Consider the following 24,038-nt stretch of genomic DNA (forward strand, 5'->3'; position numbering starts at 1 on the left):
GGAAAACATCCCCTAATAACATAAAATTGATCTTACCTAGATCATGACCAAAAAACAACAACGCGCGGACCTAAAAGAAACACTCACTCACTTTTTTTGCTACCCATCACTATTTTAAAATTTTTTATAAATCACTTCAATAGACTATCCACATACGCAAAGCAATCCAATCTAACCCCAAATATACACCTCAAACAGCCCAAAAAAACAAACATCATTTTAATCTACTATCCACACCAACCTACTTTATCACTTACAAACACAAACACACAAACACATACCCTCACATTTTTTAAGAAAGAGTTAGTGTTTATTTTTCACACTACCTACACACATTGGCAAATCGATCGTTATTTCTTTTCTAGAGTATTGGGTAGCCCTGAAAAGGGCTGTTTTTTTGTTTTGCTATGGCATTCTTTTTTAGTTTCTAAGAATGCGATGTCCTCTGAGGATAGACTTTCTGGCGATATGTCTGCTTCTTCGGAAAGAGAAGAAGAACTCTTTGGTGTCGATACGACAATCGACAAAGCCTCTGTCAGGTTCAGGTTGCTGCTGCTGCTGTTGCTGTTGTTGCTGCTGTTGCTGCTGTCTCTGAAGTCTGTACTTCTCTGTCCATTCTTCTTTTTCCCTGTTCACTTCTTCTCTGAAGAGCTCTTCTATCAGGTCTTCAGTGATTTTTAACATTCTCACATTCTCTATTTCTTCTGGCTTCGGTATCAGACTGTGTCTGACCCTATGCAAATTCACGTAGGATTCGTTGAGCTTAGCTAGTTTGGAGCACATCTTCGTAGGAGGATGAGTCGACAATGGATGGTTAGACTGGAAACAACCCCGGTTCTTAAAGTCAAAGCGCGGACGTAAAGGAAAACATCCCCCACACGGTTTTCGAGCCGCAACGTTTAGTGAGTGTCATGAGAGGGATAGTAAGAAATCGAAGAGCATCAATCCAACATTCTTCTAGCTAAACAAAAGACAAAGACATTTTTTCAAAACACAACATTTTTTATTCAAAAACCACTTAACACTAAACAACAACTCTAACATTTTTTAACAATAATCCAACACTATAACATCAAACAATTTTTTTTCTAATCACAAACATTTTTTTTCTCAATAGACAATCTACTTTGAACAGGGCTGACAACGTTGTGAATGAAATTGTGATTTCCACTGTTGGAAATCATTAGGCCATTGATGGACACTACGTTTCCTAGCTTGAGACAAAAGATAAGCATAATGGTCACAAAACCATCGATCTACTTTCACATCGTTTCTAGCAGAAGAACGAGGATCGAAATGAGTCACTAAATGTTCTAAGGAATAGCCTAGGCTGCGATGATGCAGAAAATACACACAGTACTGTCCACACACCAAAGAATCTGTGCCTTGTAATTTCACATTATTGAATCGGGTGGTTTGAGCATTTCTTCTCATAAAGTCGATGATATCGTCTTCCAAAGGGGGCAATCCGTACGAATCGAAATATTCCACACATCCTTCTTGAGGAAAGTAGACGGCTATCCAGTGGGTTCCTGGGAGATGACTGTCGTCCGTGTTGATTACGTAAGCTTGATGGTCTTTAGGTTTGCGATGAGGGAGTTCATCTTTAGCACAGACGACAGGATTCCAAGAAGCCGTATACGAACTGTGGTTCAAAAGGTAATAAAGTTCCCAGGTATCCATTGATTTGTTTTCTTCTTCTTCACAGGTAATAATAAGTTGTCAATTCGATCCTGACTTTTTGCTTGAAAATGTCTGACGAATAAACGGTTATTCGTTCTGTTTCCTCACTCTGATTCAGGAGAGCTTCGATACGATGGATCTCTTGAGTGGTTAATGGTGGACAAGAATGTTCACGCAAGTCTTTATACCACTGGTGCAACACGTCTTTGTTCAAGATGAGACTCCAAGCCTCGTCCAGATACTCGTCCAATTTTTCTTCTTGACTTAACATCAGGCATTTATCGTGTTGAATTTGACTGGGATGATCGTTTTGACATCCATAACAATTTTTCTTGATCAATTCCGTCATTTTGTCGACCAAGTGTTTGGCAAAACAGCAGACTAAATGGGCTTCTTGTTCTGGCCATCTCGACTTCATCATGATTACTTCTTCTTTTTCCAGGGTCTCCTCACATTCCATCTCCAAAGTTTCTCCACTAGGTAAAGAGGGATAACAGTCTTCCATGGTTTCTAGTAATCTAGAATGACTTCTCTCAAACTGTTGATTTCTATGGTATTATCGAATTCGGCATACAGGATGACGTTCACTGTCTCTGTCAGTTTATCTGCAAACTGAAGTTCCACACGAATCTGGCCGGATTTTATAGGGTGGAAATGTCCCTCGTCGCTGCCTTGGTCTGGAGTGAAATCGAAAGCCCACAAAGCGTAGCCTCCTGCATAATCGTCGTACGTAATGCCGTGACTGGTATTGGTTCCTAACTGTCCGGTGGCTTCGTACAGGGACAAGTACGATCTCAAGTAATTCTTCTTGGTAAAGTCAGGTTCGAAAGGTCGGGTACACAAGGTCTTGCCATCGCGACTGACTTCGATTTTCTTCACCTTGAAGTGTTGAAAGTGGAAAGGATTTTTATTGATAGCTCCGTTGAAGGCTGCATTCTCGACGATACCAAGGATTAAACGTTTGGGTAGCTGTCCTTGGAACAGATGATCTTCGATCATGGAATGATGTCCAACGGGAATGGTGAACGTTTTCACTTCCACACGTCGTATGGGATACTTGGCAGTTGTTCTGCTCAACGTCTGACTGATGTCATTTCCCACTTTAGGTAACACTTCCACACGGCGTACGTAGAGTCTGGCTTCTTGGATTTTGGTTTTGTAATTATCGTCACTATCAGCTATTAAATGGAAAGCGGCACTGTTACGATTCAGTCTCAGGCGAACATTCACCCCGTTCAGCAAATACTTTTCTTGCAACCACATGTCCAAATGCAAACGGTCCATCAGTTCTAAACTCTGTCCATCTTTGATTCTGTCTCTTCGTTCTACAAATCCCGCATTGTGGTCTTTGGTTGTATCAGTTTTGAATGTTTTAAATTCGCCTGCATCGTCAGCTTCCCATACCACACAGGCATTCAGATGAGTGTTCTTGGCGTCTATTCCGTACGTCAAGAGATTTTCCAGGTACGCTCGATAAGGGTAAGTATCCATGCTGCTACTGACCAGTTTGTTGTTCAAGTACAAGTCCACTCCGCTAAACAAGGAATGCATGAAATTGTTGACGGGAGCTACTGGCTCAGTGTCTATAGCATTTCCATCCTTATCTTGAACTTTGACTTTCAAGTACAAGTAACTGCTATTCAAATCGATGTAATCTTCGGGCTGTCCTTTGATTTCAAACTCGATGGGAGCGGAATCGACCAATGAGGAAACGGGATGAAATTCCACCCACTGGGATTCTTGCATGGTCATCATGGTGGGGGGCATGGCAAACAGATCCAGTTCCGTCTTGGAACAAGCGCAAGACTCTCGGTGCATCATTTTTTTTGTTACTGTGTCTCAATAATCGAAAACGTCTAAGTCTCGAACGGTTCTTCTTTTCTTGGCCTTTCTCGCTTGAAGTCTGGTGAAAGGGTGTTTTCTTCTTCGTCGTCTCTTTCTGCCTTGTCCTTGCTGAATGCCTGACTCGGTAGCGTGCAGGGCATTTATAGGTGTGTCTCGTCGGCCCAAAAGGTCTTTGCCCGTTTGCAGCAAGACATTTTTGCCAGCCCTCATGAAGGCTTCTTTAGGGTTTTGTTTGTCGATGATGACATTTTGGAGAAATTCTTTGCCTTGCGTCAGTGCCGAATCTTTCAAAGCGTGCAATCCGCGTGTCACCATCGGTTTCAACACCGGGGCCACCGAACGAAAGGCCGATTTTAACATGTCTCCTAAACCGTGTCCTCGCTGTCGAGCAACCCCTCGGTACACTGGATACATGACTTGCTTACGAATCGTGAGAGAACCGTTTTCGAAAATGGAGTTTCACCGTGACTTTTCCTTTGGTGAATGGAATATTTTGTCCCAAATCTCCTTTTATAGTAATGTTGACCGTGTCCAAATACGACTTGCTGACAGGCAAATAGTGAGGATGGACAAATTCGCGGTGGACGTGGTAAGTGTTTCCACCTTCCTCGTCAGCGTTCGTGGCAGAATCCACTTTGAAAGGAATGACACGCAGTAACGGCACGGAGGTGTGTCCCACCACGTTGTATTCCACCACATCGGAATACACGAACATCAAATTCAGTCCTTGGTTCAGTTCTACCGGGGTACGAAAATACTGGCCAAAAGATTCGTTGTTGTAAATGACGGTTTTTTGGGGTGGTGTTTGTTGTTCTACTTTCTTCCTCATCTTTATGTCACCACCCAACATGTCAAACAATTCATCATAAAAATAGAAACCCATGATTTTATCCCCCTCAGGAAATTTCATCAGGAAGCGACGAGCTGTTTTGTGGTATTCCAGGGTGACAGTTTTGTTCTTGACATTCTTAAAAGCTTCCCCAAACACGCCATTAAACTTGGTGGCTATGGTGTTGACCAAATGTTGACCACTAAAATAATAGCCTGGGGGAATGGACAACTGATAGGTGGTCCACTTTGGATTTTCTTTGTTAGGGTTTTTATGGGGATATTTGCTATGGGTATCCATCCACTGTTGTATTTGTTCGTCATAAACTTCCACATCAAATTTATTTTGATTGGGAAGGACATTGAGGACTTGGGTCGGGTGAATCATTTCTACTAAAGCCACTTCCCAATGGGCTTCGTGATCTAAGGGGATGGCTTGAGGTAATTTGGCCGTGTAACAGCACAACGTGTTGTGGGGAAACACCTCCATGGAACTGTCACTGGGTAAGGTTAAGTAAAATTGGTTTTCGTGACTCATAATTCCAGAGTTCTGTGGCTGTCCGAGGGGTTAGTGGATGTCAGAGGTGTGTCTCCGCCCAAAATGGGGTTCTGGTTGTGGTTGTTGTTGGAGTGGTGACTGACACTGGCACTGGACACAACGTTCCCGTTCGAGGAGAATTTCAGGGAGGGATTGGGAAGCAGGTAACCGATGCAACTGCTCAATAAAATGGTTCACAATTGTTTGTCTCCTTGTTGCAAACTCAAATTGGCAATGGCTGCCCCGATGACACAATACACCACGAAGATTTGGCAGAAAAAGACGATTTGCGTTTTAGGCACACGTTCTCCACACCACACCCACAAGGGTTGTTTTTGTAAATCTTGCACAGAAGAACTAGGGGAAGAAGGAGTGGTCGACGTAGCTGCGTCTACTGTGTGAAAGGGCATGATGGTCACTTCTTCTTTTTATAGTCGATGACTTGCGAAGCGTCGATCCAAGAATCGAAACTGGGTGGATATCCTTTCCAACGTACTTTGACTTCTTTGACACGTCGTTTGCCCACTTTACGGGTTCTGCGTTCGAGAATGCTTTCGATGTCGTACACGTCGTCTTCTATTTTGGTGACACGTTGTAACTCGGGCAAATAAAACGTTCCTTTGAGCACTTCTCCGTTCATGTCTTCCAATTTATTGACGGTAGGATGACGGCCATGCACTCGTCCAGTGACGCGAAACAATTCGGTCGTCCAGTTAGGTAAGTAACCTTTGTCGAAAGTGCGTTTGGTTTTGCCAATGCGCACCCAATCTCCTACGGTCAACTCTCCACTTTTCTTGGGGACAGCCCTCGTCGGGGACGTACCGAACAGACGCTCAAACACCAACACTTCGTTCTCGGGAGTCACGTCTTGCGGGGCACGTCCGATGCTTCGATGGTAAGATTGGTTGTACGCTTGCACCAGGTGCGGTAAGATGTCGATGTACTTCAGAGTGTGGTGATGCGTAAAATATTTCCACATGCGTTCTTTCAAAGTGCGTTGAAAACGTTCCACGATGCTGGCTTTGGTTTCGGGATTCTCGGTGGTAAAAAAATGAATGTCACGTTTCTTTAATTCTTTTTGGAAAGCTTGGTTCAGAAATTCGGTACCTTTGTCCGTTTACCATCGAAGAGGGTGACGACCGCTTTGTTTCAACACCCGTTGCAGGGCTCGCACTAACTCGCTGCTCGATTTGGAAGTCAAGGGCACGACCCAGGCAAATTTGGAAAAGACGTCGATGACACAAAACAAATATTTGTAACCACGATTGTAGCTGGACAAATGAGAGACATCGGCTAAATCGGCTTGCCATTGATGATCGATGCCTTCCACTCGGGTGCGACTTCTGGCAAACTTGCGTCGAATGGGTTTGTGTAAAGTGTAGGTAGCTTGTTCTTGTAACCATCGTTGCACTTGAGGTAAACGGAGACTTTTCAGTCGCGTTTTGGCAGCACGATACAATTTTTGAACTCCTGCGTAACCTGCAGGATGGGAGGGATCGTAGTAAATGCTGGCTAAGACTTTTTCCATTTTTTTGTGTTGATTGGTGTGTTAATAAGGCACCCACTCTTGGAAGAGGCTACTCTTTTTCTCTTGGGGTATTTTCTTGGATTGCAAGGCTTTGCGTGTGCGACCGGCAATAGGTGTCGAAGAGGAGGAGGATGTCTGAGCGGGGGATATCGGTTCTTGTTTCACTTCTGTCTTCACTTCTGTCTTCACTTTCTTTTTCTCTTGTGAGGAAGAAGGGGTGGCCATCATCTTTTTAATCCATCCAATTCTGGAGGTAGGTGGTGTTGTTAACTTGCGTACTTTTTCTGGTGGAGTTTGAAACCCTTCCTCTTCTTCTTCTCCTTTTTCTGTCTTGGTCACGGGTACTGGTGGTACTGGTACTGGTACTAGTACTGGTGATGGTGCTGGACTTTTCATCAAGGTCTTAAAATCTTTTAGAGTGGGTAAAGCTGTTTCGTCTAAAGCTTTCTGGTGAAAGAGTTGCAGTCGTTGCAAGAGTTGACCGTACTTTTGCGATTTTTCTGTTTCGGACAAATCTTGGCGATCCATCAAGGATTGCAATTCGTGTTGTAACTGGGACATCTCGCTCAAATTGGGATTGGGAGGTAAATGCGGGGTGCGTTGTTCTTGCCACCGATGGTATTCCATCCATCGTTTGTAAGGCACTAAAGCTAGTTTTCGTCCTTCCATGGGGTTGTCAGGGGTCGATTCTGAGATCTTGGGACTTTCGAAGGCCTTTTTATCTTGCTCCCACCAGTCCTCCCAACATGGTTCCCAAGACTCCTTTCAGTATGGGGCCTAACAAGAGAGGTAAAATACCTCCACGTTGGACTAACATCTTCTTTTTTTGACGAATGGGAATTTTCTTTTGAACCATTTTCCGAAGAACGTGACGATGTTTGCCTAAGCATTGTTTCTGGTGTTTGGACAAAGGGATCGTGCCTTTCAAAACGTTCAAACAACATTCGCACACGGTATCGATGACCTCTTTGGAGGTCGTTTGAATGAGTTTTTTTCGTAGGGGTGGAGAAGCTTTGGACAGGACAGATAACAGGTCCCCGTGTTTGGCTAAACGTGGTGGCAGTCCTTTCCTTTTCTTTCCTTGGGGTTTTCTGGAGGGTGACATCTTTGAGTCTTTAGGAGCACCAAAAAACACTGATACCCTACTCGGTCACAGGCCTTTTTTATACTGGAACGCGTCGCCATTGATTGTCTTTACGTCGTATCAGTTTGAGGACAGGCATGACACGTCGTGCAGGGGTACGTAACGGACTAAATCGAGCCAGTTCTTGCTTGGACAAATCCAGTAAACTTTGTAACATGCCCGATCTTTCATGGACTTTGATTTTGGGAGAAGGTACTTTGTGAGCAGCAGCCACTGCCACTAAATTGGAAGGTCCTGCCACTGGGGAAGTTCTTTTGGGGGTCATCAACGGAGAAGTTCTTGGTGTGATCAACGTCTCCAAGTACTCTTCAGTTCCTGGTGACATCAACGGAGAAGTGGACAAACGTGAGGCTGCCGGAGACGCTGTCACTGCCGTGGCAGGTCGTTTTTTGCGAGTGTAAGGTTGCGTCCTGGCCGAAGTGCCTCTCTTGCGACTAGTTTTCTTCTTCTGTGGACTTTTCTTTTTCTGGGGACTTTTTCTCTGTTTCTTTTTCTGGGGGCTTCTTTTCTTTTTCCGGGGTGGTGGTGGTGTCTGGTCAGAGGAGGGTCCTGCCACTGGAGAAGTTATTCTTCTTGGGGACCTGGTCTTTTTCTTTTTCTTCTTGGGGCTTCGTTGGACTTTTGTCTTGGGGATAACTTTGGGGGCATTAGGATCCCATCTTAAGAGTGAGCGAATGATGACCCCTCCTAAAGTACCGCTCCCTCCAGGTTTCAAAATGATTTGTTTTTTGGTTTGAGTGTAGATGGGGGGATCGGCCAGTTGGACCAATGCGACTTTGTTTCGATCGAAAAAGCGTTGGGTTTGATGAGGAATCTGAATGATTCATTGGAGTAATTGACGTGCCGTCACCGTGAACCATCGTAAGACTTCTTTGAGACTAGCTTCTAAGACACGAGCTCGTGTTTGTGGATCTTTTTCTCGACTGATGCCATACAAGGCACGAATCAATTTGACGGGAAGATGCGACTGAAGGGACGTCATGTTCACACTGTGTGAGACAGACGAAAAAGGGTCTGAGGTTTTTATAGACTTTTTCATGGGGAGTGAAATGAAGTCGAGGACGGAGACGTGTACAGGACAGGCCCTCCGTCTTGGCACCAGTGGTGAAACAAGTGGGTACGAAATCGCAAATCCTCGGGGGTCGTAGGTTTCAAATCGACGAGTAAATAGGCGTGTGGTGTTTGAGTGGCATCGTCGTACGCCTGAGTCAGCCAAGGCGTTCCTAACTGTTTGGCTAAGACTTGCACTTGCGATTTATCTCGAGGGCTTTTAAACAAGACCACGTAATGCGCATTGAGACTGATGGTACGATGGGCTTTACTTTGTTGAAACAAATTTTGGGTGATGCCCTTTGCGCGTGAACCACAGTTTAATTTCTTCTTCGTCTTCTCCTAACATGTCGTCGAAAATGACCAAATGGGTTTGACGGGAGTCAGAGACGATGCCGTCGTCTTCTTTAGGAATGCCTTCCACAAACACGATGGAATCGCCTTGACTTTCTCGCAAGAGGCTGTACGCCGATTGCCACTCTTTGTAACACCACACGATCCGTTGAGGGGGTCGATCGATCAAATGATGTTTATGTTCGATCAAACGTTTGACGAATTCGGTTTTGCCTGAACCGCTAGGTCCAGCAATGAGCATGTTAAAGAGATGGCGAAGATACAAAGCCTCCCAACTGGCACGATCTAAGTGTTCGTCGATGACTTTGACAGTAGAGGAAGAGGGAGCAGAGACAGTAGAGGTAGTCATGGTGTGAGAAATGTCACTTGTGACACGAAAAACAAACAAGACAAGAGTTTATATACTTTTTCAGAACACGTTTATTGAATGTTTTTTTTCAAACATGAATACGAAAGACAAAAATACATAAAAGCCAAAGGCTTAAGTACAAGGATAAAAGGCACATGATAACGATGAATGTGGAATAAACACAAGTGTCTGTACAACAACCACATGTTTTGGGTAATGTTCTAACCAGTTCTATAGTAGGGGGTAAGGTCACACAAGTGTCCTCCCGAAAGGGTCTTTCAGGCCTGTCCACGACAGTCCTGTCCTGGGTGACGGGTTCTTCTGGCACCGTCACTAACACGGGTTGAAAAGTAACTTTTTTCCTTGAACAACTCTCGTGCATACTGGGCCACTTCTTGGGTCCAAGCCTCAAAACCCCATTCTTTCCAGGCACGGACATCTGTCCAATGGGGATGTAAGTCACAAGCTACACACACATCGTCATACACGTCTTGGGTAGCTAAAAGTTGACGAATCTTTTTTTCCTGTTGAGGTCGAGAAGTATCCAGATGAAATCGCAAGGCTTTGAACAAAAGGAGTTTTTCGTGACCATTTAAGGCCATGGAGGTGGTAAGTACTGATCGTAAAGAGTCCACAAAGAATCGGCTGGTAAACGAAATCCCAGAAAACAAGTCACTAAGACACACATCACTTGTCGTCCCAAATTGAATGGATACAATTCTTGTAATAATCGATGGTAATGATCCACGGTTTGAATATTGTCATTGAGTTCCTTCCACGGAATCTGTTGGATGACATACGACATAAGTCGTGGCATAGCAGCCTATTTTTATAGTCTCTTTGTTTCGAAAAGAATACACGTACTTTCTAGCTAGTGATCTTCGTTCTCCAGTTGGGAATGTAAATCTTGCATACTGTAACCGAAACGTCAGAGTTCGATTAGAAGTTTCCTCTTCCGCTAAGTAGATTCCACGTAACAAATGTTGGTAATCCTTTACCTCGTCTTCCTCAATGGGTTGCTCTAGGTGAATCTCGAAGTAACCAAAATGATCAACACGTGAATCATCGGGGGCCTGGAAGTATTGAACAAGGTCTGACCACTGAAACAATTTCTGACGAATCAGTTCTCTTATACCATTCAGGTACCAGTGGTTAAAGATCTGGTGACGTAACGGATGCAATTGTTCTTTACGTTTCACTTGTATTTTCACCAGCTCTCGGTAAATCCTTTCTCTCAACTCCACAGGCAAAGCACGAATGTTCTCTAGCAAAGTATCCATGAATAGGTCATACTAAATCCTCTTTGGTCTGACACAAGAAATGTACTCTTTGCACAAACATGGTTTCACTTCAGTGTCAAATTTAAATCGTTGAGTCACTAATCTACACATTACAATTCGTTCAGAAGTTTCCTCTTTCACCAAGTTGACATTGTGTTCAAGATGTTGGTAATTCGTTAACTCTTCCTCTGGAATTCGATGCAGTACGTTTACAATGATGTAGGTAGAATCGTCCATACCAAACCAATCCTTTTTAAAACTAGAGGATCGTTCATCAATGTCTGTCCGATGAAACACTTTCAATTGAATCAATCCTTGTATAGCCTTCAGGTACCAGTGGTTCAAACACCGGTGACGTAACGGATGCAATTGTTCTTTACGTTTCACTTGTATTTTGACCAGCTCTCGGTAAATGCGTTCTCTCAACTCCACAGGCAAAGCACGAATGTTCTCTTGTAAAGTATCCATGAACAGATTATTATGGTAAGAAGTTACTTCAATGGCTCAGTCCCACTAAGGGTAAGTAATGACAATTCGGTGATCATCGAGCATGTTCTACGTAGGCCGAATCTTGTGGTTCCCAGTGGTGAAGTGACACACCACAACTGAAGCACTTGACTTTATCTCCTTCGCCCAAGTAGAAAAATCCGGCTCTGGCTAATTCTTCGGGGGTCGGTCCTCCCAGATACTTTGGCCATTTTCCTTTGAACGATTGAAGACGATTTTCAAAGTCGCAGTATTCCGACAAACGCACAGGAAACGAATATTCGTCTTTCACAGGTTCGTTTCGATGAGGGTTGAGTGACATGGGTAGGAGTTTGCTCAGGGCTGGATGACATCCGTAGGGGGGTAGACGTGAAGGTGAACATTCCCCTTTAAAACGAAACCCAGTAAAATGTCCAAGAGGACGAGCGGCATCACTTTCGCATCCCACAGGTTTGACACGCACAGCATCCCTTTCCATGATAGGGGTAGGGGCACTAAAGTTCCCATGATGCTTTACGGCATCGCTCAGGTCACAAGGTACAGCATCGTATCCATCGCAAGGCTCACAATCGCACTCGTCTGCAAACTCCGTTACGCAATTACAATGGTAACCACATGGACAATCGCAGTTTCCTTCCGGACATTTTCCGTCGCAATGCATGGGTCTTATCCATCCAATATTAGTCACACTAGAGGAAGATACAACTTTTTTACAATCCCCAAACTGGAACGATGTCTCTTTCAAAGTATTCATCTTGTTCGCTCGGTCTTGGTAGTCACAATGAACTATCGATCTTGACCATAGCCCCCTTTTTATACTAGTCGCAATGCAGTCTCCAGCTTGTACATCTTTCCTTTTTTACGTTTTTTATGTCTTGTTTCGGAAGGTACCGTCTCTAAGGTACCGTCAACATTGTACCGTAGTGTGATGGGTGGAAAGGCCATAGAAAGGTAAGGGCAGTGCGGAGACCATCGAGTATGTTCCAGAATAGCTGAATCTTTATAGATACATAGATCCATTCGTAACTTCAGTCCGCAAGCGAAACACTGTACCTCGTATCCCAATCCTGACTCAGGTCCCAAGTAGACAAATCCTGTTCTAGCTAAAACATGCGAAGAAGGTAATCCTTCCCTATCCGTAGGCCATTTCTGAAACGTGTCCAATCGACGGGCACAATCACAATAGTCAGGTAAGAAGACTGGAAAATGATAGGGTTTGAACTTGGAGTTCTCATCGGGTTTCTCACTCGATTCTTGCTGTGGCGAAGTCATCTTTCTGGTGGGTGGCTATCCTCTTACAACCAATGTTTTATACCAACGTGTCCATACGGTAAGGTTAAATCATTGGGAAGTCGAACTCGCTTCTGGTACACGATTTGATAAACTTTTTCCAAAGGTCGACTGACGATGTGGTGAGTGGGTAAACGTACAATCTTGTTCGGTTGGTAGGTGGTTACTTTAAAGTTTCCATCCTCTCCCGATTGCAAGGCTTCTTTCAATACCCCAAAGTTGACCACTCGACTGGTACGATAATTCAGAGTCAGTCCTTTCACTTTGCACGTCGTGTGCATTTCTCCTTGTTTGTCACGGTATTCGTAGCCGTAATTTTTGGGACCACCACTGACAAAACTTAGAATCTTGTCGTCGGGATGCTCGTCTGTCCAGGCTCCTAAACGGTCTCCTTCGATGTTAGGGTGATGTTGAATCGGGTGATGGATGTAAATGCAACTGTCCGTGTCAAAGTACAGGACGCGTTCTTCTAACAGTTCTAAAGCTTCGTACAATTTTAAGCGAGCATGAGCTGTCACGTAAGCCGCAATGATGACATTTCCAAAAGGGTCGTCTTGTACAAAGTCCAGATCTTCTTCGTAATTGACCAAGATTAAATTCTCTCGAACGACGTCCACGTGTTTCATGTATTTGTTTTTTTGTCGTGAATCATCTGGAAGTAGCGGGAAGGTTCTGTCAAATATTCCGTCGTGGGTAAACACGGTCGTTGTGCCATTTTACCCCACAAGCAATTTAACATCACTTTGGCAAACGATCGCCTGCCTTCGTTTTTCTCGATGTGGTCTAAAGTGATGCCTTCTTGTTCCCGGTATTTCTCTTTGAATTGTATTTGGTCTTCGGGAGTGTGACACCAGGAAGGATAGCCGCTGGCTTCTTGCTTCAGTTTCAAAAAGGCATCCACGTAGTCTGCGAAAATGCCTTTCTGACTGGGATCACCCTTGCGGTACTGTTGTGTCTTGGGAAAGTGGCAAATTTCGTACACTTCTAACAGTTGGTATCCCATGTCCAGAGCTTTGAACAATTCTACGCTGACCCAGGTTCCCGTCAAGGCCCGTTCTTCCTGGCTGTGCTGACAAGGTTGGTCTTGGTTGCACGTTTCGGCACAAGTACGGCACAAGGGAAACATCAGTTTGCCTTGACAATGGTGAGGTAAGACGGGATGGTATAGGTTCGTGGGAGGCAAAACTTTACACTTGATCAAGCCTTCGTATTGTCGAATGTTTTTCAGGTCGATGTGTTCCGTGAACAATTGCGGGTGCCCTACAGGAAAGCGACAATATTTGCACACGTAGGGATACAGCGAACACACGTCCAAGTATTTGATTTCTTCTCCTTTCTCTTCGTCGGCTTGGTACAGCAAACAGGTGGCATTGGTCCTTCCTCCGTACAAACTATCCCTCGGGTTCAGCGGGTCCATGAACTGGTATCTTTCCACGAGGCGTTTAAACTCGGGATCGGTTTTCATACGGTGATCGTACTCGTGTTCCCACATTTCCACCACTTGGTATCCTTGCTGTTCTAACTTTAGGCGCCGCTGACAAGTGTCCTGGTACAAGTCTTCCATGGTTCGTTGCAAAAACTGATTTTTAGTGCCACGGTCAGGGTAACAGACGGGACATCCGTGAAATAAGCAACCGTTAAACTCGTACACGATCTTGGGGTTTTCTAAGTCCCAGCCATCGACCGAATACGTTCCGATGGTCTTTTCGCCCCCTCCGTTGCGAGCATGCTGAATCCACTTGTCTTCCTTGTCGCACAAGTAATGTAACCAGCGTAGGGCTTTGACCGAGTATTGACGCTTGACAAAGTGGGTCGTTTGAGGACTGATGACAGCCACGGGGTTTTCAGGCATGAATCGTTCTCGATACACTAAGGAACACGCTTTGGCAATGGTGCAAGCTTCTTTCAAAGGATCGACCCCTCCGTGTTCCATGAACAGTTCTCGAAATTTTCCACAGCAACGCCGTAAAATGTCCACGTCGGAACGACAATACTTTAACATTTCTTCCTGAAAGTCGAAAGGGTCCGAAGCGTGAGCCTGGTACCAAGCGTAGAAAGCTTCTCGTTGTTCGGTACGCATGTTGTCGGGGTCGTAATAGTGAGCCTCAGGCAAATGGGGTAGAACGGCGTGTTGATTGGCTTCCGTATTGAAAAAGTGTGGAAAGTACCCTTTAGCCATTTCTGTCATTCCAAACGTTTTAGGCATTCGACTCAAAGGCATGGCCAAATAGCTCATCGAATCTTTAAACTGTACTTGTCCCACTTGCATGAAAATGATTTTGGCTCCGTTCAAAGTCACTTTAGGACGTTCGGTGCCTTGTTCCGTATAGTATCTGAGAAGAAACTGTCCATCGTATCCGGAAAAATTGTGAGCCATCACCGTGGCATGACGATGACAATCTCCGTAACGTTCGATGTCCTCTTTGCTCCACGTCTTGTCGACGGGGTCTAAGACCCATTGGGCAAAATCGGCTAACGTGTTTGGTCCCCGAAAGATTTTTTCACGCCCTCCGGGAATCTTGCTGCAGTGAGGGCAATGACTGAAGATAGGTTCTTGAATGCACTTCTCGCACGCTCGATGAGCCACGCAGAAATTAGGAATGTGAATGCCAGTCTCTTGCATGCATTCGAAATCGAAAAAGATGAAATTGCCTTTCTTCTTGTGACCGTCCTCTTTCTCTGTTGGGGGTTGGTATTTTTGCACGTAACATTCGTGTTCCAAGTCCACGATGTGGTGACAAATGTGACATTTTTTCTTTCCTGAACATACGTGTGCCTTGGTATTATTGGTACGTATGACTTGTTCACACGTAGAGCACAATCTCAGGAGTTGACAAGCGCATTTTTTCTGTGAACCTTGCGTCTTCAAATGTTGTTGGTAACAGGCAGGGCTGACAAACGTGCGCAGACAAGTTGAACAAGGCACTGGTTCTTCGCTCAGACAGGGTGAAGAGGCCAAACATCCTGTGCATTTCGATCCACAATGCTTGTGTTGCTCTCGATTGTTATAACCATGGTCACATTTCTCACAGTAATAACCGTATCCCAGGAATCCGGTGATACTGGTAATGGTATCGAAATGTTCATCGTGATAATAGACATGAATGTATTTTCCGTCCTTAAAGTCTTGGCCTCGAAACAATAGAGGCCCGCGCATTTCTTGAGGGTGCACTTTCAAGGTGTATCGTGGAGCTAGGACATCTTGCAATTTTTGCATCTCAGGAATGCCACAGGGTGTGTCTTTGGGCAGTCCGGCTTGTTGTAACAGGAATCCTGCTTCGTTTCGTTGTTTGGCTCGGTCGGAACGTTGAATAGTTTTCCAGGTTCTTTTCCATTCTACCGTGTCGTTCTTGTTGGCATAGGTTCGTCCCACCACGATGGCACGGGCTAAACACATCTGGTCATGAGGGTTGTTAATTCGGACGAGACTCGTTTTGGTGTTGCGAAGGTCGTCCACCAATAACATCTTTTTGCGTCCTGTCCCTTGAGGAGGAGAGACGTGGGTCATGTCCAGTGTGGCTTTACCATCGGTGATGTCAAACTGATCATTAGATTGTTGTACGTGTTGAATCTTGTCCATGACTTTGGAAGCAGTCAATTCTGCAGGGGTGCTAAACTCGATCCAAACAGGGGATTTCAAACCGTCGTGTTGTATGGAAAGTCTCAAGCGATCGTCTTCTTTGGGTTGACATTGTCGCTTGAGTGCAGTGAGCAAAGAATCCCACACCTCAGTGATGAACACTTCTGCTTTCTCTAACGGCACTTCAGCCTTAAAATCTTTAAACTTCACCGTGTATTTGTAAGCCGTGGTTCTAAATTTTCTAGAGGAGCGCTTTTCCGTCTCTCGAATGGAATAGTACTTTTCAGGGTTGACTAAGGGTGGTGAACTTGGTTTAGAGGGTTCGGATTCTGGTTCACTCATGTCCTCTTCAAAATCACTGGCATGAATTTGTGCCAAGATTTCAGCCCTGGTACGAGGCGATAGATCACGTTTCTGCCTCTTACTTTCTTCTTCTTTCTTCTCGAATGAATGGGATCGTTTCATCTTGAAAGCAAAAAGTCAAATGACTCAAGTTCAAACACCATGAGCTACTTTATAGTCATAGCAGACCAGCGTATATAAAAGGGTGTGTGTCTTGTCCTTTCACTATTCATTTCATTTCACTCTCAAGCCGAGCACAACGATGGAAGAGACTAACCAGATGGAACGTTTCGTCAGAGCTTTGCGAGGGGTCATTAGAAAATTCTCTTCCGACCAGCCTACGGACTACTCTCCTTCCTTTAGAGATAAAAGTCAAGATACTTGCTATATCTGTCAGAAGAAAGGGCATTGGTCTTCAGAGTGTCCAGACCGTCAAAAAAGAACAAAAACAGGGGCTAAAAAAGACAAAAGTCAAGATACCTGTTAGTATTGTAAAGAAAAAGGACATTGGTCTCCAGATTGCCCAAAAAAGAAACAAGAGGAGTCAGAAGAAAAGAGGGATTCCTCAGAAGAAGAGAGGGATTCTTCGGAAGAAGAGAGGGATTCTTCAGAGGAAGAAAAAAGACAATTCTATTTACAAGAGGCAAAGAAACAGGAGAAGAAGAAAAGAAGAAGGGAAGAAAATGAGGAAAAGACGGTGAAGAAATTCAAAAAACAGAGAGACTAAACAAGGAGAAAGAAGAAGTCAATGAACTTTTTATTAAAGTGTTGAGTTGTGAATTGTGAATTGGATTGTAAAAAATGGATAAAAGAATAAATGAATGATATAAGGTAAGTGTCTTTGAGTTATGATTTTAAAATAAGAACGTACACTCACGCACTCATACACAGACACGTACTATAAGGGTAAAATGGGTGGGTTTTTTATTGAGTTATTGGCAAATTGAAATTGCATTTCTTTTCGAGAAATGTGGGTGGCCCTGAAAAGGGCCTTTTTTTATTTATGGTGTAGGGGTGAGTTTAAGCAATCAACTTTAACTGCCTTATGCCTTTGCCACGGCCAAGGCCTACTTCTGAACTGCGTAATGTTGATGATGATTGGGTTGAAATCACTAAGGGTGCTACGTAGGCTTAGTCACAGGGTTGACGTGTTTAGCTCGGGAAGGTCGTATTCTCTTCGGTCGTGATAAAGAAGTCTGATACATTTGTTTCAGACTTCTTAACTCTGCTAAAATGTCCAACAGTACCGTGACCGTTTGATTTTCACCCTCTTGTTTCTTTGCTGCTACTTCTTCTTGCTGTTGCTGTTGTTGTTTTTTTCTTACCTCTTCTTCTTGTTGCTGTTGCTGTAGGAGAAAAGCCTGTTCCGCTTCCTTTTGTCGTTGTATAAATTTCTCCAATTCTTCTTTCTGTCTCTGTCTAAAATTTTCCACTTGCGGTAATGAAGAAGGTAACGAAGGTTCCGGAACAAATTCTTGCGAGGAGAGAAAATCCACAAAATCCCAATTCACCTCTTCTGAAAGTAAGTCCGAGTTCCCTTGGGCAGTCTCCCCTGCTGGTGCACCCCAATGGATCGTTTTCTGAGTTTCCGTCATGTTGAATCACTGTCGCATAGATTGACTGCACACAAGCGCTAGCGAATCTATATAGACTACGTGACGTCACAGACTGCTCTCTTCGGATTGGATGCGGGCTGACTGAATTCTGTAACGCGTGTTCGGATTGGTGAATGAACTCAATCCGTTTCAATCCTTTCTGTCCCTATAAATAAGCGCAGTTCACTGCATTGATTCACCTATTCTCGGAGCCTCAACATGTGGACAGACGTTGAATCTTCAACCCTTGTGTCAACAATGATGTTCAGGACGGACATGCTCATGTATGTCCGATCCAAGTGGATCGTTGTCCACAGGACCAACAGCAGCCTGTGGATAAGAAGAGTCTATATAGAGAGACAAGGTTGCCTCAAGAGGACTCTGATGTATGGCCCTGCTGTAAGACGAAGTTTGAGGAAAAGAAGATGTCGCAAATGCCCTTTATGTTAAGGGCATATTAACATAAACCAAAGGCCCTTTTCAGGGCCAGCCATATATCTCGAAAAGAGATAGCCTTTCCATTGCCTACCCCTTTTTTTAAAATTTAAAAAAAAAAAAATCCCATGTTAATTTCCCTTGTCGCTAAACAGTCCCACGATTTTTCTCCATGTTCATTTCCCTTGTCGCTCAACAGTCCCACAAATTTTCTCCATGTTAATTTCCCTTGTCGCCAGATTGTCCCACGATTTTTCTCCATGTTAATTTTCCATTGTCGCCAGATTGTCCCAAGGGGGTCTGTAATGCTATTTCCCATTGTCGCTAGGGTATCCCCCTTCACTACTCACAAAGCTGTGTACTTGCTACATGAAACTGTGATACATTGGCCTTATATTTTATGCTATCAACTGAATATTTTACGATATTAACTGAATATTTTATGATATCAACTGAATATTTTATGATATCAACTGAATATTTTATGATATCAACTGAACGAATTTAAACAATCTTCAAATGTACACTACTGCGTTTTTACATACACCATATTTATTCAAATGTAGGGAGAATTTCTGCAGAAATATTTAGATTTATTTCCAAGGACTTGCCTTCCATCTGCAGACTTATTCCTACATCTGAAAAAGCTGGCACTCTCCCTCCTACAGTATGCATGAAACCTACCAAGAGGTTACAGAGTAAATAATTAGTTTGTTTTGGCAAGTACATTTATGTTGACCATTGACGATTCACTAATAGAGGACAAAAATATGAAGTAGCCATATTACAGTAAAACACTAAGATAAATCCCAAGTTTAATTGCAATGTAAATATGGCATGCTTGACCAGAAATAACAGCCATATGATAGGGTATTAACAAATTAAGTTTTATTATATTAATTAATTTAGCTATCAGTTTAAAGGTGCCAAATATCAACAATGATAACAACTAACTTTTGAGTTTATACTGGGGTGGTTTTAAACAGCACTTTGCCACTGACGTCTTGTTTTCAGTCTAATTTTCACAGATCATATGTAAATATGATGCAACCATGTGAAGCACAAAGCAATCGGTAAGCGTTTCAATTGATCGATTTTTTTTCTTCATGTTAACGAGGTTTGATGGTGACGCAGGCATGTACCTGACCATGTAGCCTGTTGTTGTATATATTTGCTATTGGCATAAGACTTTGCTGAAAATTTGTACCATACGAAAGTTTGATGCCGTTTGAACATATTGATTTCACGTTAGATAATTGCTACTCAGCATTAAAGTTTAGGAAATCCAGAAATGTTCAATTTATCTGAAAGTGGTGAAATTTATTATCAAGGGAAATCTAACATGTTTAAACGTTTGAAACAAAATAGGGACGTAACTTCCTTTACTTCAAGATTTCTAAAGCGAAAAACTGCTTGAAGTATTTCATGAGAAAGAATGATGGCCATATCTATTCAAGTTCCTTTGAATTACGGAAATGACTTCATCTTTAGTTCTGGCTTTTGGAAGATTGGATATAATGCACTCGGGTCACTCGTGTATAAAGTAATTTCGCATACGGTATAGACGTTGAATCATGCCTGGTGGCGTGGAATACGACATATTGAAGAGATTTAGTCTTTTTTTGCCTTTAGCATCATCTATATACACTAGGTACATTTCTCAATATCTATTGTGCTGTCAAAATTGAACGCAAAGTATAAAATAAATAATATTCTTTCTCGAGTTATGAACCTGCAGATTAATATGCAATCCTTGTATTTTGATTCCTTCTTATAACTGCATTAAAGCGTATCTTATTGATCAAATATATAAAAACACGGAAATTCGAATCAGCTTTCCTGTCTTCGATATCATTTAACATTTGGACGCATACACATCTTTAATGTCGTTGTCCTGTCGATCAATACAATTTTATTGGTATGCCCATTCTGATCATTGGATTACTTGCTTGAGAGAAGATTTTGTATTTCCATAATTGAGCGTCGATTTCACCAGTGAAGCTATACGTTCCCATGGAAGATGTGTACCCAAGTCACCTCGTCAGAATAGCATCGGAATTTCCTCACGATATTTATACTTAATCCTTTGACAGTATACCGTTATGGTCCAAATATATATATTCATTATTGAAAGCGGCTGAATGATACGTCAAAACATTTGTGCGTTGCATACATTAGCTATGTTTTAAAATTTGTCATCACCTCTGCGTCTTCCCTCAATGAAGGCTTTTAGTATATTATATTTCAACCTGCCATGTCATCTTCCTCCATCTCTTCGTTGTTCCCCTACACGTCTCCACTCGACTTGAACCTTTGATGTGACATGTTGTCTCTAAGCCTTATTTCTACGGAATGTTCTGATCCTAGGTTTTGTAGATTATAGGTGTGATGAAAACTAAATAACTGTGTTTCTGATGATGAAGATTGCCACCAGTGTTATCATTATTATTGTCATCATCGATGCTATCAACATCAACAATAAACCAATAATATCCTCTTACTACAATTAGTGTATTCTGCTTCTACGATGATGATGATGATGATGATGATGATGATGATGATGGTGGTGGTGGTGGTGGCGATGATGATGGTGATGATGATGATGATGATGATGATGATGATGAAATTACACGCTGTTAATACCGCTCAAACTACCTTTATGAATCTTTGGCACTTTTTACTAGAAATGAGTTTTCTCGCCTTAAACCTGGTAATTGCTGATAGTACTACTTTCGCTTTCGTAAGGAATTTCAACCCTTTTTGTCTACTTAAAAACGAATGAAAAGAAGGAAACAAAATAAATTTAATAGAATATTTTTTTTAATGTTATGCAAGCCGTATACCAACAGGATCTAATGCCAAATTCATCAAAGATGTCTGAATAGTCAAAATAACGTTGTATATAATGCACTGGGTGCACAATTAATTAGTATAGGTCAAAATATGTTAGGTAAACCTTTATTTTGATGCAAGTTTATTTCTTCAATTTTTAAAAAAATTTCTTACAAGTATACTAAGCTTTCTTTTGCTCAAGAATCTTGTAAAGAGAACTTCAGAAATGTATCTGGTCTCAATGATCCTGTAACTCCCAAATGAAGCATGATTAATTGGTGCTTAAAAGTGATACTTATTTATGATATGCATTCAGGATGGTAATATAACTCAGTTGGTCTATCACGCTTCGACAGTTGCCAAAAAAAATCGTTTTTCCTTAAGGTGGCGCTATACAGTTTCGCATTTTCCATAGGGTTAAGATTTTAAAGATAAAGAATTTCCCTGGCTTTCCTCACTGATTATACCGGCTATTTAAAAAAGACCTTGTATATCTTAGGCATAATTAAAAGAACCTTTAATTCCCTTTATTTTGATGTGTGATTGATGGGTGTACTATGGGTTATAGAGTATACAGCTTGGCCTTACTTCAAATGTGAACCTTTCAAAAAAGTGCTAGCTCTACTTGGTCATTTTCACTTCCTGAACTTCAGAGGTAAATTGTAAAAAAAAGAGCCGATAACTTTTTTTACATTTTATATATTTGGTAATTCATTCATTGCACTTTCAGAAGCTGGTATTGTCTAGTCTGGCAAAATTCATTTTCCCTATTTAAATAGCTGCTATGTAGAGTGTACTTTAGACTAATTCAGGCTGATCTTTTAACATAAGGGAGCAGTCATTTTAGTTAGCAGTGTGCTTAAATCCTGTAAAATTTCCAAAAGTACAATATCCAAAGAAATATCATCCACATTACATTACTGTAGCATATAGGTATGCCAACATTCTCTCCATTGTGCATGTTTTAAATGCAAACTACTTCACCTTACATACGTCACTCTCTCATAGTACATATTAATTGGTGAGCGCCCCCTAATTTGGCTGGACTGGTTTGAATGTCGTAGAAATGTTTACCTCCAAGGAGACTGCCGCCGTGCTGTCTATTAAAACGTCCTAGCAGTACTTCTATCAAAGAGAAAAAGATAATGTTGATATTGATTTTAGATGTCTTTGTAAATTTAAATATAATGGCTAAAACATTTCTTCGGAATGTTTATTCTCAGACATTTATCCTAAAATGTTGAGCATATCCGAAGGTTTCCAAAAAGTATCTCGGCATCTGATGAATACATACTACCTTGTTTCAAGTAGAATTATTTTATACTATACTGTTTTCCTCAGCGACAAAGTGGTGCATTGATGAATGAGATGTCCTATTTGTTTTAGACACTTTTACAAACAGAGGTTAGTATATTGGTCTGTATAAAACATAAAATTAAAAACAAATGTGTACACCACAAGTGAGTGTATATTCAGTGTGTACCTCAGTTGAAAAGAAAGTCGTGGAGTGTAAATAACAGTGATTTTAATACAACACCACCATTCTCTGTGCAGATCACGCCCTGACAAAATATGTTTCTTGATATTAACCTATTGTAAGTCTCTAGGAGACGCGTCCGAGCAATCATGTGTGTAAGTGACCAAAAGAAATAAATAGAGACATTGTTTTATTGATGGAATTTCAGTTATTTTATAGAACCCAGTTTTTAAAACTTATTACTAATAATAGCATCTGAAATATTCTTTGGTGCTTTCAATTTTATTTTACATATTTTAGAAACCTTAAAATAACCGCAGACGAAGAAATTGCATTTGCCAAAAATATGACTGTACATATTTTGCACATATAATTTCATTCGATTTGTTAAAAATATTTAATAGGTTATACTTGAATACTTCACAAGAATGCGGCTGATAGAGGAAATGCTTATTTAGAGAATTTGCATTCAAAATTTCCTAATATGTATTGAGAATTTGCTTGCATAGATACTCTAGTACTATGGGACAATTTGAAGGCCCTGTTATATTTTGATACACGTGATATATATATATATATATATATATATATATATATATATATATATATATATATATATATATATATATATATATATATGTGTGTGTGTGTGTGTGTGTGTGTGTGTGTGTGTGTATGCATGTATGTATGTATGCATGTATGTATGTATGTATGTATGTATGTATGTATGTATGTATGCATGTATGTGTGTATTTTCCTGGCAGAAGTACTACATATCTAATTACCGAAATTAAAAGTAATAAGCAATTATGAACAAACCGACACCGAACGATTTGCAACCGAAAATGTAAGTAAAGGATAGTAGAATAAATAGCTATATTATGTGTTTCCTAACAATAATTTATAGTAGTGTACATGTGTTTAAAATCATACACTATATTTATCGGATCTTGAATATTACCCGGCACAAAAAAGAAAAAAAAATATTATTTCTCATAGTAATCGTTACAGACTGTGACTTGTGAAATCAAATAATTTTACGAGAAAAAGAATACAGCCGTATTTAGCGACTAAAACGAATAGCAGCCATTCAAGCTAAGAAATGGAAGAGAAAACAATGAATGGCCCCTCAGATAGATAAATAAAAAAAATAACATGACCGTACTAACAGTGGCAAAGGCTAATTTTTCGTAATCTCGCCAAAACTACGTAGGTAATGGGCTTGGTTACAGAAGTAGTTCCTTCTGCTGAAACGCAGTGTGGAGATGCTGACTGGAAATAATGCAAAAGATTATTGTAATAAACCTAGGCAGTTGGCTATTTGTGTTGACGTCTCCGTTGATAACTTTGTTTGATTTTAGTGATTATTTCTTGATTATAGAGAATCGTTGTTGGGAATATA

The 24,038-nt window shown here is 41.7% G+C and overlaps 1 protein-coding gene across 2 annotated transcripts in view; it reads left to right on the plus strand.

Moving 5' to 3' along the window:
- The window catches only part of LOC149792469 (soluble guanylate cyclase 88E-like), a 501,393-nt gene that overhangs the window by 46,638 nt on the left and 430,717 nt on the right, over positions 1-24,038 (plus strand). The window lies entirely within an intron of this gene.

The sequence above is a fragment of the Sinohyriopsis cumingii genome, chromosome 9 (genome assembly GCF_028554795.1).
Source record: "Sinohyriopsis cumingii isolate HCF-2022 chromosome 9, ASM2855479v2, whole genome shotgun sequence".
Taxonomy (NCBI): Eukaryota; Metazoa; Mollusca; class Bivalvia; order Unionida; family Unionidae; genus Sinohyriopsis; species Sinohyriopsis cumingii.